At 41.5% G+C, this 13,757-nt stretch overlaps 1 protein-coding gene across 2 annotated transcripts in view; it reads right to left on the reverse strand.

The window, feature by feature from the left end:
• Imp (IGF-II mRNA-binding protein) overlaps nucleotides 1-4,222 on the reverse strand; it is a 31,435-nt gene extending 27,213 nt beyond the window's left edge. Inside the window, exons 1-2 of one of the 2 annotated variants that reach the window (XM_068303595.1) lie at nucleotides 4,010-4,222; nucleotides 3,737-3,940 (exon numbers count right to left, since the gene is read on the reverse strand). The gene's annotated coding sequence lies outside the window, so the exon portion shown is untranslated. Of the gene's footprint in view, nucleotides 1-3,736 lie in introns of both variants that reach the window. The other variant, XM_068303598.1, reaches the window with a different exon arrangement.
• Between the last annotated feature and the right edge of the window lie 9,535 nt (nucleotides 4,223-13,757).

The following is a 13,757-nucleotide window of genomic DNA, read 5'->3' on the forward strand; positions in this document are numbered from 1 at the left end:
CGGTCTGCGGCGTTGCTTCGCTGTCGACGTTGCCAAAAAAATATACAAAAACAACAAAAAACAAATAAGAAATGTCGAGAAAAAAAAGGAAGAAAACAACAAAAACATACACACAAAACAATTTTTTTTTTCCCTTTTTTTTGGTAGATGGAGAGATGGTGACGACGGCGGCGCTTAAGCTTTAAAGGAAGAAGGAAGCAGCGAAAGGAAGTGAACTGCTAACACACACACACACACAGACACAACATTCAGAGCATTCTTTTTTGGTTGTTTAGCAAAAGAAACAAAAAAAAAAAAAAAAAAAGCGCAAAATATAAAACGAAATCAGAAATGAGAAGAATCCTTGGCTGTAAGAGAAAGTGTTTTGAAATAAAAGATAGAGGGAGAGAGAGAGAGAGAGAGACATGCTGCTTGTTATCGATTTCTATGGATCGTTAAGATCGATAACAAATGATGCTCCAAAGAGTAGATTTAAATTGAGCCAAATAAATGTTACTCTAGACACATTTCAATTTCCAAACAAAAGGACACTATAAGTCTGTGGATTCCATGGGAATTTCCACTCATTTGATGATCTCCACCAATTCACTTTGTTTTTTCAATGGGAAGTTCAACTAATAAGGCGACTAACTAAACTAAACACACTAAAACAGCCAACGATTCATTTCGTTTTCATGGTGAATTTAAAATGCTTTTCTCATCCTGTTTGTAGCATTGCGTAAGGTCCTAGCACTCATAAAAGCTCATAATGTGCACTTGCCACTTGTTGCATTGTATGTACATACATACATTGCGTTGCACTTGAATGTTCTTTATTGTTCTCTTTGAGTGTTGCCTGCAACAATGCATCATGCTGCACGCTGCTTGATACGTGCCTCACATACACAACCAGGTGGTTGTTTTTCTTTTTCCTTTCTGTTTTTTGCACCGCAACAACGCACGCGTCGCAATCAAAACAAAATCAAAGCAGCCACAAGAGTGGGAAGGAGACAGAGAGAGCGAGCGAGAGAGAGAGAGAGAAGGAAGAAGGGCCAAGGGGTTACTGCAATTGCAGTTGTTGAAGGTGACATTAATTGACGTTTAATAGGCATCAGGAATATATACAACATACAATAATACAACGGGTTAGTGGGGGGAGCAGAGAGGGCAAGGGAAAGGGTTGACATACACACACACACACACACACACTCACACCAAAGGAACGCGAATGAAGCCAATTAAAGCCTGAAAAGCTTTTCATGCGTTTTTATTTGCCAATAATTCAGTTTCAACTACTTGCCCAGCCATTCACACACAAAAAGTGCATCATCCTTTGCTGCCCTGCCCTGCCCTAGGGTTAAGGGTTAGTCAGCACAGGGGTTGGCCTGGTCATTGGTCATTGGCATGCGGTTGCAACGGCAACGGCAACGGCAACAGCAGTAAAAAGGCAGCACAGCAAAAAAGGTTTCGTGTGTGGTGGTTCACAGGCAATGTGAACTTTTCTCTATCAAATGTTGCGGGCGGGAGGACCGAGGAGGATGACGACGGGTCACATTGGAGGTGGCAACGGAGGCGTGTTTATGGCAAAATGACGATGACGACGGCAGCCTGTTGCAGTTGCTAGATGGCTTGATGTTGGGTGGTTTGTTGTTGCCTGGGCGGGTGGTTTCGGGTGGGTGGTTAGATGCCTTGCAATACACAAAATGGCGCGCGCGCATCAAATGCAACCAGCTAAAGCCGCAACAGCAACCCCCCAGCCCAAAAAAAGGGGCATCCAAAGGACGAGAGTCGTACATGCAATATGCGGCCTATCCATGTTTGTATGTATGTGCGAAAGAGTCGGCACTAGCCCTAGGCCTGCGAATGACAGACATCGTATCTATGTATATACGAGCATTGAAAAGCTGCGTGTGACCCAAGAGCATTGCGGCAGGTGGAGCAGACGGGGGCTTACGCTATCCAAGTTGCAAATGGTGCACCAAAATGCGGCTACAAAGTGCACCAGTAGCAGCAGCAGCAGCAGAGAGCGTCAGATTAACTAGAGAAGCACCAATCATCACCTGACTCTCTCTCATCCTGCTCTCACTCGTTGTGTGTAAAAATTCTATTACACTTGATACACTTGAGTTTAATGTAGAAAAATACTCGAGTTTAACTACAAATCACCATTAAAAGAGCAAAGCAAATGGCTAATCTCAGTGAATAGGATGTGAAGGATGTGTGAAGTCAAGTAGAGAAAGTGAGAGTAATAGTTGATATCTTCTATACCATTATCTCAACAAAATTTGAAGTTGTAAGCACAATGGGGGAATGTTTCGCTTCTTATAGTTGTAATTCTCAACTAGTTTCAACATTGTTAAGGCTACAGTCCTTACTAACGGCCCAATTGATAGTTAAAGGTTCGAAAATGGGCGAAATTACTTTAAAAGTTTTTCCAAAAGATAAAAGCCAAAGATTTTTGTGTATGTGTGTGTATATATGAGTTATTATAATAGAAAGAAGAAGATGTTCTCTCACGCTAGTTCTCTTTCTACCCATTTGTGGTTTCAACATTATCCGCAGGACATTAAACAATTGAACACAAGAATAAAAAAGAAAAACAGGCACATCTTGTCTGTGCAAGGACAAATACAAGTAATTCAATAAGCAGCTACGCTCACACACACACACACACACACACACACACACACACACACACACACACATATATGAAGATGTCCTTCTCTCAGTTATATAATCCATAAGAAGAAACTAGGCAATGAGCCACACCGAGAGGACAGACAGTATAGGACACAAGGAGCATCAGTGACTTGACAACAAGGAAACAGGGCAGAATAGCACATAAGACGTGTATTAGAGTGAGAGGCAAATAGAACGCAAAAAGGGAGCTCAAGGACAGCAAACTTTGTTTTTGTTTTGTTTTGCTTTTCTTTTCTCCCCGTTTGTTGTTGTTGTTGTTGTTGTCAATTGAAGTACAGTTGCCCAATCAATGGAAATGATATTTTTAGCGATCCTCCCCCAAAAGAAAGTGCACTTTAATTATTTCACTTCCGTGTGTCTCTTTTGATTAGGGATGAGCAGGGAAGGGGAATGGGGAGGGGAGAGGGGGATGACGACCATACCGTCTGTGGAATGTTTCTGTCTCTTGGTATCTAATTGTGGATATATCCCAAAAAGGCTTCCGCCAGCGCCTCTCAACATTCTCTTTCTATGTCTCTTTCACTTTTGGCGGCTGTTGAACTTTTGTAATTGATTTGGTTATGCACTTCTCTTTAAAGAGAGAGACAGAGAGGGAGGAGAGATTTCATTCATGCTGCGACATTTAAAATAGATTCTCCTTTTGTGGACTCTACGAGTCAAAGTGGGAGTAACAAGGAGAAAGAGTGGAATATCTTCCTTCTACAATGTTGCAGCCGATTGTCAACTAAAGTGGCTAAATTTAATAATAAACTAAAGTTATTTTCAAACAAATCATTGACTTTTGCAATTGCTAATAGCCAGAGGCTCTCTTAAAGGGGGGGGAACACCAAGCACCGACATTTAGGTTCTCCTCTCCATGTATCTATCTTAAGGAGTATAATCAAGGGGCCGATCCATGGGAGCGAAAAAATCGTTAGTTTTATATATCAAAATTTGATAAATTTCTAAGAAAGTATCCCAGTTTGAGGGCGGGATTCCCCGAGGATTTAAGCGACCAAGTGGATCAAATAAATTGTTGTATTATTTATATATATATATAATATGTTCTATTACTTACAATAATCTTTTGGCTATTGACGTGATTTGATGTTGCAGAAAGTCGTTGACGTCTAGACTGAATTTGTTGGCTAATGAAAGTCGGCTATACTCTGTTGTTGTTGTTGTTGTTGCTTATTGGTTTGCTGTGATTTTTCCTTGTATATTGTCCTGGCTATGGATTAGTTTTGAGCGATTTGGCGCGCTGCTGTTCTGTTCTTCTGATCTGTTTTAATTTTAAATAAATTTTAGGTTAAGGTCGATCGATTGATTGATTAAATTGATTTAGAGGAACTTTTTGGAGATTGGATTGTGGTTAGAAATTAATTGTTCGGCTTTATTTCACATTTGGACCACAATGCACTGCTCTGCTCATTCGCTCGCTCTTTCTTTCGCTTTTCTTTCTCTCTCGCTCTCTTGATGAATTATCCTTGCGTTGCGTTTCGTTTCGTTGCGTGGCAACTCTTTTCTTCTTTTTGTCTTGATCAATCCAGCTAACGGTTCTTCTTCCTGTTGCAGGGGTCGTTTGGCGGTTTATACATTGATTGAGCTTGAATATTTTGGCTCAGAAAATTGATCGAAATGATTAATGGTTACCTATGTATACAGGATATATCCTTCTCTATATATATTTAGTTGTTATATACATATCTTTACATATATAAATAATATTTATGTATGTATGTACTATGTATATTGAATGTAACAATTTTAATTGAGAGCCGAAAAGAGATGTATGTGTGTGTGAGAGTGTGAATTATGAATATGAGAGACGGAATCGTTTATGTACTATATTTTCTGATTTGCTTTGGATTTTGTTTCCTATATATCAGTCTTCTTTTGTTGTTGTTTTCCTTTTTTTTTTTTTTTGGGATAATTTTTTTTTTTTTTTTGGGATAATTTTTTTTTTTTGTTGAGCGAGAAAAATTGAAACTGAATAGTATGAAAATGAAAATGAAATTTTTTTTTGGTTTTAGAAGAGTGTGGGGTGTTGGGTTTTCAGTTGGGGAGTTCGGGTTAGGGGGGATACGATAACACCTGGCCCAGTAGAATTTTGATTTTTCCTAGTTTTTTTTTTTGTTACTTTTTTGATTGTTTTCTTTTCGTAGTTTTTGTTGTTGTTTGACGTACGTTGACAGTTTTTGCAAATGGTGGCCGCCGTGCAAGGTGAGTTTGTTAGTTTGTTGCCAGTGTTGGAAAATGTGTGCGCAAGCGGCAATGGCTTTGGTCTGGGGGTCTTAATTTGATTGATTTTCATTTGAAGCAAAAGTCGGTGAGAGAAGAGACAGACGGGCGAGAGAGAGAGAGAGAGAGAGAGAGAGAGAAGTAAGAGAGAACAAGACGCCTGAGGGGGAGGTTTGAATATTTCTTCATTTCGTTTTTCCTTTTTTTTGGGGGAAAATTTGTATGCTGTTCACTGTTGTTGTTGTTGTCTTTATTAATGTTGTTGCTGTTGTTGGTTTATTGATTTTTGCGTAGGCAAACACTCGGATTATGCGTGAGTGCGTAAGTGCGAGCGAGAGCGAGTGCGTCCAAAAATAATGAGAAAAACACCGAGAAAATAAAAAAAACACAACAACACAAAGAAGTAATTGGGGGAAAACCTCATGGGCTTACAATTACATGTGTGTGTGTGTGTGTGTGTGTGTTTGTAAGGAAATTTTGTTTAGATTTTTACTTTTAATTTGAATCGGGGCTATACAGGGCCGTGTTGTTGTTGTTGTTGCTGCTGCTGTTGATAATAGTGTTGGGTACGTGTGTATGTTTCTTTTCTCCTTGTTTCACACTATTTTTTTTAATTTTCTTAAATTTTTGCCTTTATTTTTTTGTACACTTTTTCACTGTTTTCCACACTGAAGATTGAACAACAAAAAAATCAACATTGATGATGATGATGGCGGCGGCGGCGACGACGACGACGACAACAATGACGACGGAGGCGGCGGCGGAGGCTATGGCGATGGTGGCGTAAGGTGACTAACGGTGGAATCGTAATCGAAATCGGAGTCGGAGTCGGTCCAGAGTTGAGAGACTGTGACTGAGAATTGTGGATCGAACGAACAAACGAACGTATGTACGTACGCACAGCGACGAGTAAACTGTTGTCTCAATGAAAATTTGGTAAGGAAAACTCACAGCAGCAGTGACAGCGGCAGCAGAGGCAGTGGCAGTGACAGCGGCAGAGGCAGCAAACGGCGGCAGAAACGTGGCATTTTCCCACCCAGAAACAGAAAAACAGTGAAAGTTATTTCTCCAAAATGGCTGACTCTGTGTACCTACACATATATATGTACATATGTATGTGTCCCTCTCTCTCTATATCTCACACACATTTTCTCTTTCTCTGTGTGTTGGTGTGTGTGTGTGTGTGTATACGACGGCGTCTATCCGGCAATAGTTTAATCCATACGTCCGTCCCAAGCCGGCTTAGGCTAAGGCTCTCTGCTTAACAGTGATAACGAATTGTTTGTGTACTCAATTGTCTTAATGTGTGTGTGTGTGTGTGTGTTTGTGAGACAGAGAGAATTTTCTTTTCTCTTAGGCAGGTCTGGAAAATGTTGCAAGCAAAATGGCATAAAAAAGTATTCTAAACAGAAGTAATGGGTAATTCCCTTTAGTCGATCAGTGAATTTTCATGATGGTCGATGAAAGAGAGAATGAGACAGAGAGAGAGAGAGAGAATTTTCATTACCAAACTAAAAGGGACACCAACGAAGGAAAACTCAAACGGAAAATTATTAGAAAACATGTATAAGAGAGCGGGGAAAATGGAAGAGAGGGCAACGTTGATGTAAGTGCTGGCGTCGCCGTCGCCGTTGGCTTCGCAGTCGACGTTGACGTTAACATCGTCTGAGGCAGGGTTGCCTCACTCCGGCATTCTCGTGCTCTCTCTCCCCCCCCTTCTCTTTTTCACTATTTTCCTCCGTTACCCTGTCTTGCCAACCGACTGAGAGAGAGAGAGTGAGAGAGAGAGAGAAGAAAAGTCGGGAAATTCATTGTCACACAGCTGCTGCCGTTTTTCCTTTACTTGGACTTGGACTCATTTTTGGCATTCATTTTCGGTTGAATTTTCTTCTCCTTGTTGTTGTTCTTGTTGCTGTTGCATGCAACAACAAGAACAAAAAAACAAAAAGGAAATAGAAAGAGTCTCAAGGGCAAGTGGCAATGAGATTTCTTTTCCTTTTTTTTTTTTGGTGATTTGGTGTAAACCAAAATGAAAATCAAATGTTCCAGTCACCTTCCATGACATGAATACTTATGTATGTGTGTGTGTTCGTGTGTGTGTATGCAAATTTATTTCATTTTGAAGTACATATTTCATTTAATACAGTTATTTGTAGGCGCACACCCCCCCCCTCCCAACACCGGAAAACGGTTGAGAAAATCAATAGGAAAATATTCATTGATATGACAATTAATTGCCAGAAACTCATTTCCCATTTTTGCGTTTCCTCTTTTAACTTTGCTTAAATGGATAATTAATAATTAAGATTTTCTTAACCATTTATGCCCAAGGATCAATCCAAGTTTGCCCTCAATCAATGTTAAAAATGTCCTGTCAAATTGTTTTTCCTTCAAGACTAACGAATTTTGAGACAATTTCCAAAAAAGTTACCCATGAAACTTAAATTGAAAATGTCATTGACAAGTGTCCAAATTATGACTTTTAACTTGGGAAATTTAGGAATTTTCGAGAAGTATCAAAATTTATGGGAAATATTGAAATTTTCGAAGGATCTGGACACTCCCGTGTCTTCGCCCTGGATCAGTCTATGGAAAATGTATAACTTTTCATAAAGTATCTAAAGAAAACTTAGCCTAAAATACCAAAAACATATCCTAACATGGCCATGGCAGCAGAGGCTAGAAAATGATCAAGGACCTCATGTTTCTTGGGGAACTTATAAAGCAAACTGGTAAAGGCAAAGAAAAATCTTTGATCAAGAATATATATGTAGTATATGGAAGCGAAGAGGTCTTCTTTTCTGCTCTACAAACATCTCAAAGGCATCTAAAATTATAATACAAGGGTATTCGATTATAATTAAGTATTTGAACTAAACTATTACTAATATAGAAGCATAATTTATTTACATTTATTCCTGCCTATCTTGTTGATCATGTCCTTTGGTCCCATATTGACCCATAAAGTATACAATTTGAAAGAAATTTTGAATGTTTTGCAAGGAGGATCATAATTTTGGGCTAAAAATCCAAAAGTTCTTTAAATTAACAATAGAATTGCATAGTTTAGGGGGAACATTTCAAATAAGGGGCACACGGATGACAAAGACTTGCCAATTAACTCTAAAATTTCTCAAGAAAAAGTGATTGTCGTTTAATTTTCTAGTTCTTTCTCAAGGAAAGTGGAAAAGGATAAATCTGTTAAGCGCACCCTGCCGAATGCCGGGCGGGTTTTCTGTTCTTTTAGTTTGCTCTGTTGCCAACCTAAGCCTGGCACATAGAGCCAAAGCGATGGCAAGCCCAAGAGCAAGCCAACCCAATCTAGCCCACACGCACACACAATCCTACCACCAATTCTCTCTCTCTATCTCGCGCTGGCTCATTCTCACTCTCTGAGAAATAGTAGAAATGTGCGTCGTCCCGTTTGTAAATTTTTGGTTATTGTTGGCTGATTTCAACCCCGGGACACTTGAATGGGATGCGTTCTGAGCCAGGCATTGCGTATGCCTGGAATTTTTGTGACTCGTCCGCCTGGGTCCACCCCTTGGCATTGCATTTGAAATGGGAAACGAAAGCCACCACCAGCACGGCTAGCACCAGCACCACAGGACCACACTACCACCCACCCCTTCTTCGCTTCTAATGTTGGACCTAGAACTGGATCTGGGATACGTGTCTGCCTAGTGCGTAGTTGGATTCGATTTGGATTTGGGATGGCCATGACAGGCGCACAGCGATTACAGATGCCCAGACATTACCCTGTGTTTAAACTCAAAAGCCAACCACCACCACCACCAACCACCGTAAGTGTCCCGTTACGTGCTCTCGCTCTCTCTCTCTCTCTCTCTGTCTTACACATTCGTTGGCATTCTCAATGTGGCAGGATCAAAGCGGCTGCAGATGATAAACGGGCTCAGAACGCCCCGTTTGTCGACATTCGCATTGTTGTCAAGCTGCTTCTTATATTTTTTTTTTTGTTATTTTATTTTATATTATATTTATTATTATTATTTCATTAGATTGCAACCCTTGTGCCCGGCATGTCCCGTGACTGAGTCTGAGTCTCGGTCTGGGTCTGGGTCGGGGTCTGGGTCTGCGTCTACAGGAAGTGCGTAAAAAAATGTTTGCCCCATTTGAACTTGATTTCCTTTTTACACTGTTCTCGTTCAACTGAACGATGTCTGATGTCATGTTCTAATGTGACTATGGAAAGTGTGAGGCAAAGGTTTTTGTCTCTGGGGCAGGTTAGTTCAATTTCAGCTAATGGCTGAGTTAAATCTGCATTTGCCAGCAGATCGAACCCCTTGAGTTATGCTATAAAACATGAAAAGTACAGTTGAACTCAGATTGAATAGACCATAGATGGAACAAGCTGAACAAATTGTCTGAAAAGCTATTTCAAGATCGTTCAAACCTCTCTTAAGAGCACAATACCTAACGATTCTATATAGATTAGAACGTTAAAACTAGTTGAGAATTACAACTGCATATTTGTCAAATAGAAATATCGAATCACTTTTTATGTTTTGACGACTGTCTGTACTTGTTTTCAGTCAATTTACGAACTGAACTGATCTTTGGCAAAGAATTTGGTTAAGAGGCGAGTTGACGCATGTGGCATAGGCGAATAAGGGGTCCGGAAAGAGATCGGAGTCGGCGGGGGGTGTCGGGGGTACCCTTTCTTTCTGCTTGACCTCAATGAGTTTTTAATAAGTTCTGCTGGCGGGCTGATTGGATGATGGCAATCTCTCTTTCTCTTGCGACAGGACACGCGGCCTCTGTTAGAAGTCCTTCGCGTTGTAGTCGCTTTCGCTTGCTGGAAATTGGCAAATTGAGAAAGGTGAAAAGAAAGTGTGCCGCATGTGCCGTGTCCCCGTTTGTCGTGTGTCAAGTGCTGCGTGCTGCGTGCCGCGTGTTGCATGCAATGCAATGTCCTGCGAAAGTTGCTAACGTTGCTAACCCTTTTCCCCTATCATATTGGATCAGGGGTCGTCGGTTCGCTATCAGTTGCGATCGTCGAAAAAAGAGTCAGGTGCACCTGCAGCACCGTTCATTTTGTTGTGCCAACTTGCCACGGTTAACGGTTAACAGCGATGCTGTTTCCCCTCCTGCTCCTTCTCCTGCTTCTACTTCTTCTGCTCTTCGTCATCAGCTTGTCCACCTACTACTTATAACCATTCTGCAATTGCAATTTGATCCTTGGCCCCCGTTTCTTTCTGCCTCTCATAATTATCATATGAAAAGAGCGAAAGAAAAACCAAAAAATGAACAGAAAGAAAGACAACTTCAGACCCAAAACAAAGGCAACAAAAGGAGGGAACAGGGTGGGACTACAGTGAGGATGTGCAAGGAGCAGCTTCAACAAAGGATTGCATTTCGCCAAAGTGCAATAAGGCGAACGGCGTGTGGCACGTGGCAAATACCCTTTTACTTAACGTTGCAACGATGCAGCTTCTCTGTCTCCTTCGCTAACCCTCCACCCTCCTAACCAATTCTCTTGCTCTTGCTCTTGCATAAGGATGTGCAATTTGATCCCTTGACTGCGCTTTTTTGCATATTGTTTGCCTTGCCTTTGCCTACCCTCGCCCTCTTCTCGATCCCGATCCTGTCCCAAGTGTCTTAATCAGCGCTTAATGTGCTGTGATTGCATAATCAGGTCAGACCCGCAGAGACCCAGAGAGGGAGAGAGAGAGATAGAAAGAGTGTGTGAGTGAGAGAGCTTCTCATGTGTGTGTATTGCTTTATCAAGGACAAGGGGGAACTCAGGACAACAACTGGCAACTGGCAACTGGCAGCAGCTGCAGTTTACCTTGGACACTTTTGGCACGCGCCTCTTCAGCTGCCTCCAGCTTTTATTTTTTTTTGTTGTTTTGGGGCCAGTCTCTTCCTCTCCTCTTCTTCTGTGATCCCATGTGATCCCGTGTGACTCCGTTTTGGGAGGGGTAAGCAGTGCTAATGGGCGTGGCTCGATAATGTTGTCAGCTCAATTAAAAAGAAACGACAGACAAAAGAGAAACAAAACTACAAAACAAAACGAAATGAAAACAAAACGACCAAAAATTAATATGCACATTGATGATGATAGAGCAATTGAAAGGCAGACACCGAAAATGTTCAACAGATCGTCAGATCATCAGAAATTGGGTCATATCAGAAAAGACAAAAAAAAAATTATAAATGGGGCGGAGATAAATGAGACAACAGGAGTGGACTGGCCCTTCCCATTCAATAAGCACCACATACTGCAACAGAGACAGGGAAAGGGAAAGGAAAAGGGACGACATTTGTGTAGAGAGGTCAATTTCATAGTAAGCAAAGCTAATAAAGTGTCTTGCCCAAGAAGATAATGTGAGATAATGTAATAGAGCTCCATTTGAAAAGATGTCTTTATAGTTAATACATGCAGGTCAGATAGTCATACCAAAGAGCTACTAAGATCCTGATCAGATGATGATTCGAGGACACACAGTTTTTTGGTCTTACTGCCTACTGTGTATGGCTTAGACGTTGCGCCAAGGCTTAGACGAAAGAAATGAAGAAGAACATCGGTCTCGTCGTGCTGATCAAGAATATATGTATATGCTTTGATCCTTTTTAGATGAATCAATAATGAGATAACCTTTTAGTGCCCTGAAGAGGACATGATATTCTCGAAACGAATGTTACAAGTCGGAAATTTATAATTTCTTTAATCTGTTCATGATCTATAATGATCGAAATGTTGTCAGTTGTCAAATGTTTACCAAATGCGATTTGTAAATGATATTTGTGCTTCTTCTAATGAAACTATAGAAATTTGTGATACTTTGGATACTTTTTTTTAAAGTTGAATTAGAAATTTGGTTGCATTTTTTTTTGCATTAATAGGATAACGGGCGAGTGTTGAAGCGTATGGAAGAATCCTTATTGGGGTGTTAATGTGTATTAATTTGGCATGAGGACAAAATTGACTTGAGTTTTATCGTGAATTCGCGATCAGCGGCCATCTGCAGGCCACCCAGTGATGGTCATGATCCTGGCAACGTTGCTCCTTTGAGGCTCAGGCTCATTAACGCCAGGAATTAACAAGCATTTAGGCAAAGTAACCAAAAAAAAAAAAACAAGCAAACAAACAGACAGACAGACAACAAAACCTAAAGAAAATGGACACCAACGATGGATCCTTGTCGGATGGTCAGGAGTTTGGCCACGGAACGGAATGAAATGAAATGAAACGGCTTGCAGCTGAACACTGTTGATCCTTTGATCCTTTGACTTTGTGTTGCATGTCTGAGGGCCATAAAAATTCATATTTAAAATGCATAACAATGAGTCGCGGACGAGAACAAAAAGCCAGCGGCACGCAAAGCTTTTTTTTGTTTTTTGTTTTTGGCAACGTTAGGCAAAAAGGATCGGCAGGATCGGGATCAGTGAGCGATCAGTGGAGAGGCACCCACATGGCAGAGTATCTGTCTCTCTCTCTCTCTGTGTGTGTGTGTGTGTGTGTGCACCTTTTGCAAATTAAGCTGGAATTTTTAGTGGCACGCGCCGCAGTCGTTGTCCTCGCGTCTCGATCCTTGCACTGCTTATCCTTAATTTCGTTTACTTTTCCCTTTTTTTCTTTCATTTATTTATTTAGTTTTTGGGTTTGTTTTTTGGTTGTTGTTGTTGTTGTTGTTGTTGGGCCCGGCTGTCGTCTGGGCCATCGTTCATCTTGTTGTTGTTGTTGTTGTTGGACAGGTGCAAACTCTTTTTATATTCGCTGTCCACTACTCTCTTCTTGTATGTGTGTGTGTGTGTGTGTGTGTGTGTGTGAAGTCTCCCCCACCCTACATCTTCCCCTTGCTGCTACCTGGCATTAAGTCAGTTTTGGTAATTGCCGAAAACTCTTCTTCCTTCCATCCATACGAAACGAGCGAAACCTTTCGACTCGATTCTTGATTCTGCCCCACCCCCGATCGACAACGGTTCGTTTCAGTTCGTGCTCTGATCCTGCGTCAGCCGGATTATGAGAGTCCTCGGCCATCGACCATTGGTCCTCTGTCCCAGTCGCTGATCCTTAGTCCTTGATTACAAATTTCACGTTTCAACATTATTCAAACAGTCTCAACAGCCGTGCGATCATTGACTTTTGTCAGGCGAACAACAAATTGAATGCCTTGGCCGGCCTGGCCACGGCCTGATCCTGCCAGCATTTAGCAGGATAAAACGACTATGTGGAAAAAGGCTCAGCTAGGGCAAACCGGGAATAATGCGTACATACATTCGTTTTTTCTTCCTCTAGCCTGCTTGCAGATGGACATCTGTCTGGACCAGAATCAGGATGGGTTAGATCTTCATAGCTGAAGGCCAACACGTTGGACTCGTTTACTCGGAGGTTTTGGCGCCCATATCCAAAAGCGGTCAACAGCAGCTGATGCATTAGAGGGATCCAGAAGCCTCTTGGTCCAGCTAATTTTGAATAACAATAGGAAACGGCACAATTTCTATTTCCCATGCCCATTGTCTAGCATGGGACGCAAACCTGGATGACCAGCTGGCTGGGATGCTGAGCGTCCGTTACTTCACACGCTGTTTTGCTGACCACTTTCGGGCGGTTCCACCAGTTGCTGACCAATTGTTATCCATATGTCCAGCCAGTTTACGCATCCTGATTCTATTTCTATTTCTAGATCCCAGCTGGCCGAAATCCAAAAGCTAAAGCTGGGAAACTAGAAAAGCTTTTGTATTCCACATTTCTATTGTTTGCCACACAAAACAATGCTTGGGCATGGGCCGATGCCGAGACGAAGGACTCCCAGAGAGAGGGAGGGAGGACGAGAAACGGTAGGCCGGTCCAGGCCAGTTTTAGTTTGGTTCCATTCAAGTCCCAGACAGTT

The sequence above is a fragment of the Drosophila tropicalis genome, unplaced genomic scaffold, assembly GCF_018151085.1.
Source record: "Drosophila tropicalis isolate 14030-0801.00 unplaced genomic scaffold, ASM1815108v1 contig_158, whole genome shotgun sequence".
Classification (NCBI taxonomy): domain Eukaryota; kingdom Metazoa; phylum Arthropoda; class Insecta; order Diptera; family Drosophilidae; genus Drosophila; species Drosophila tropicalis.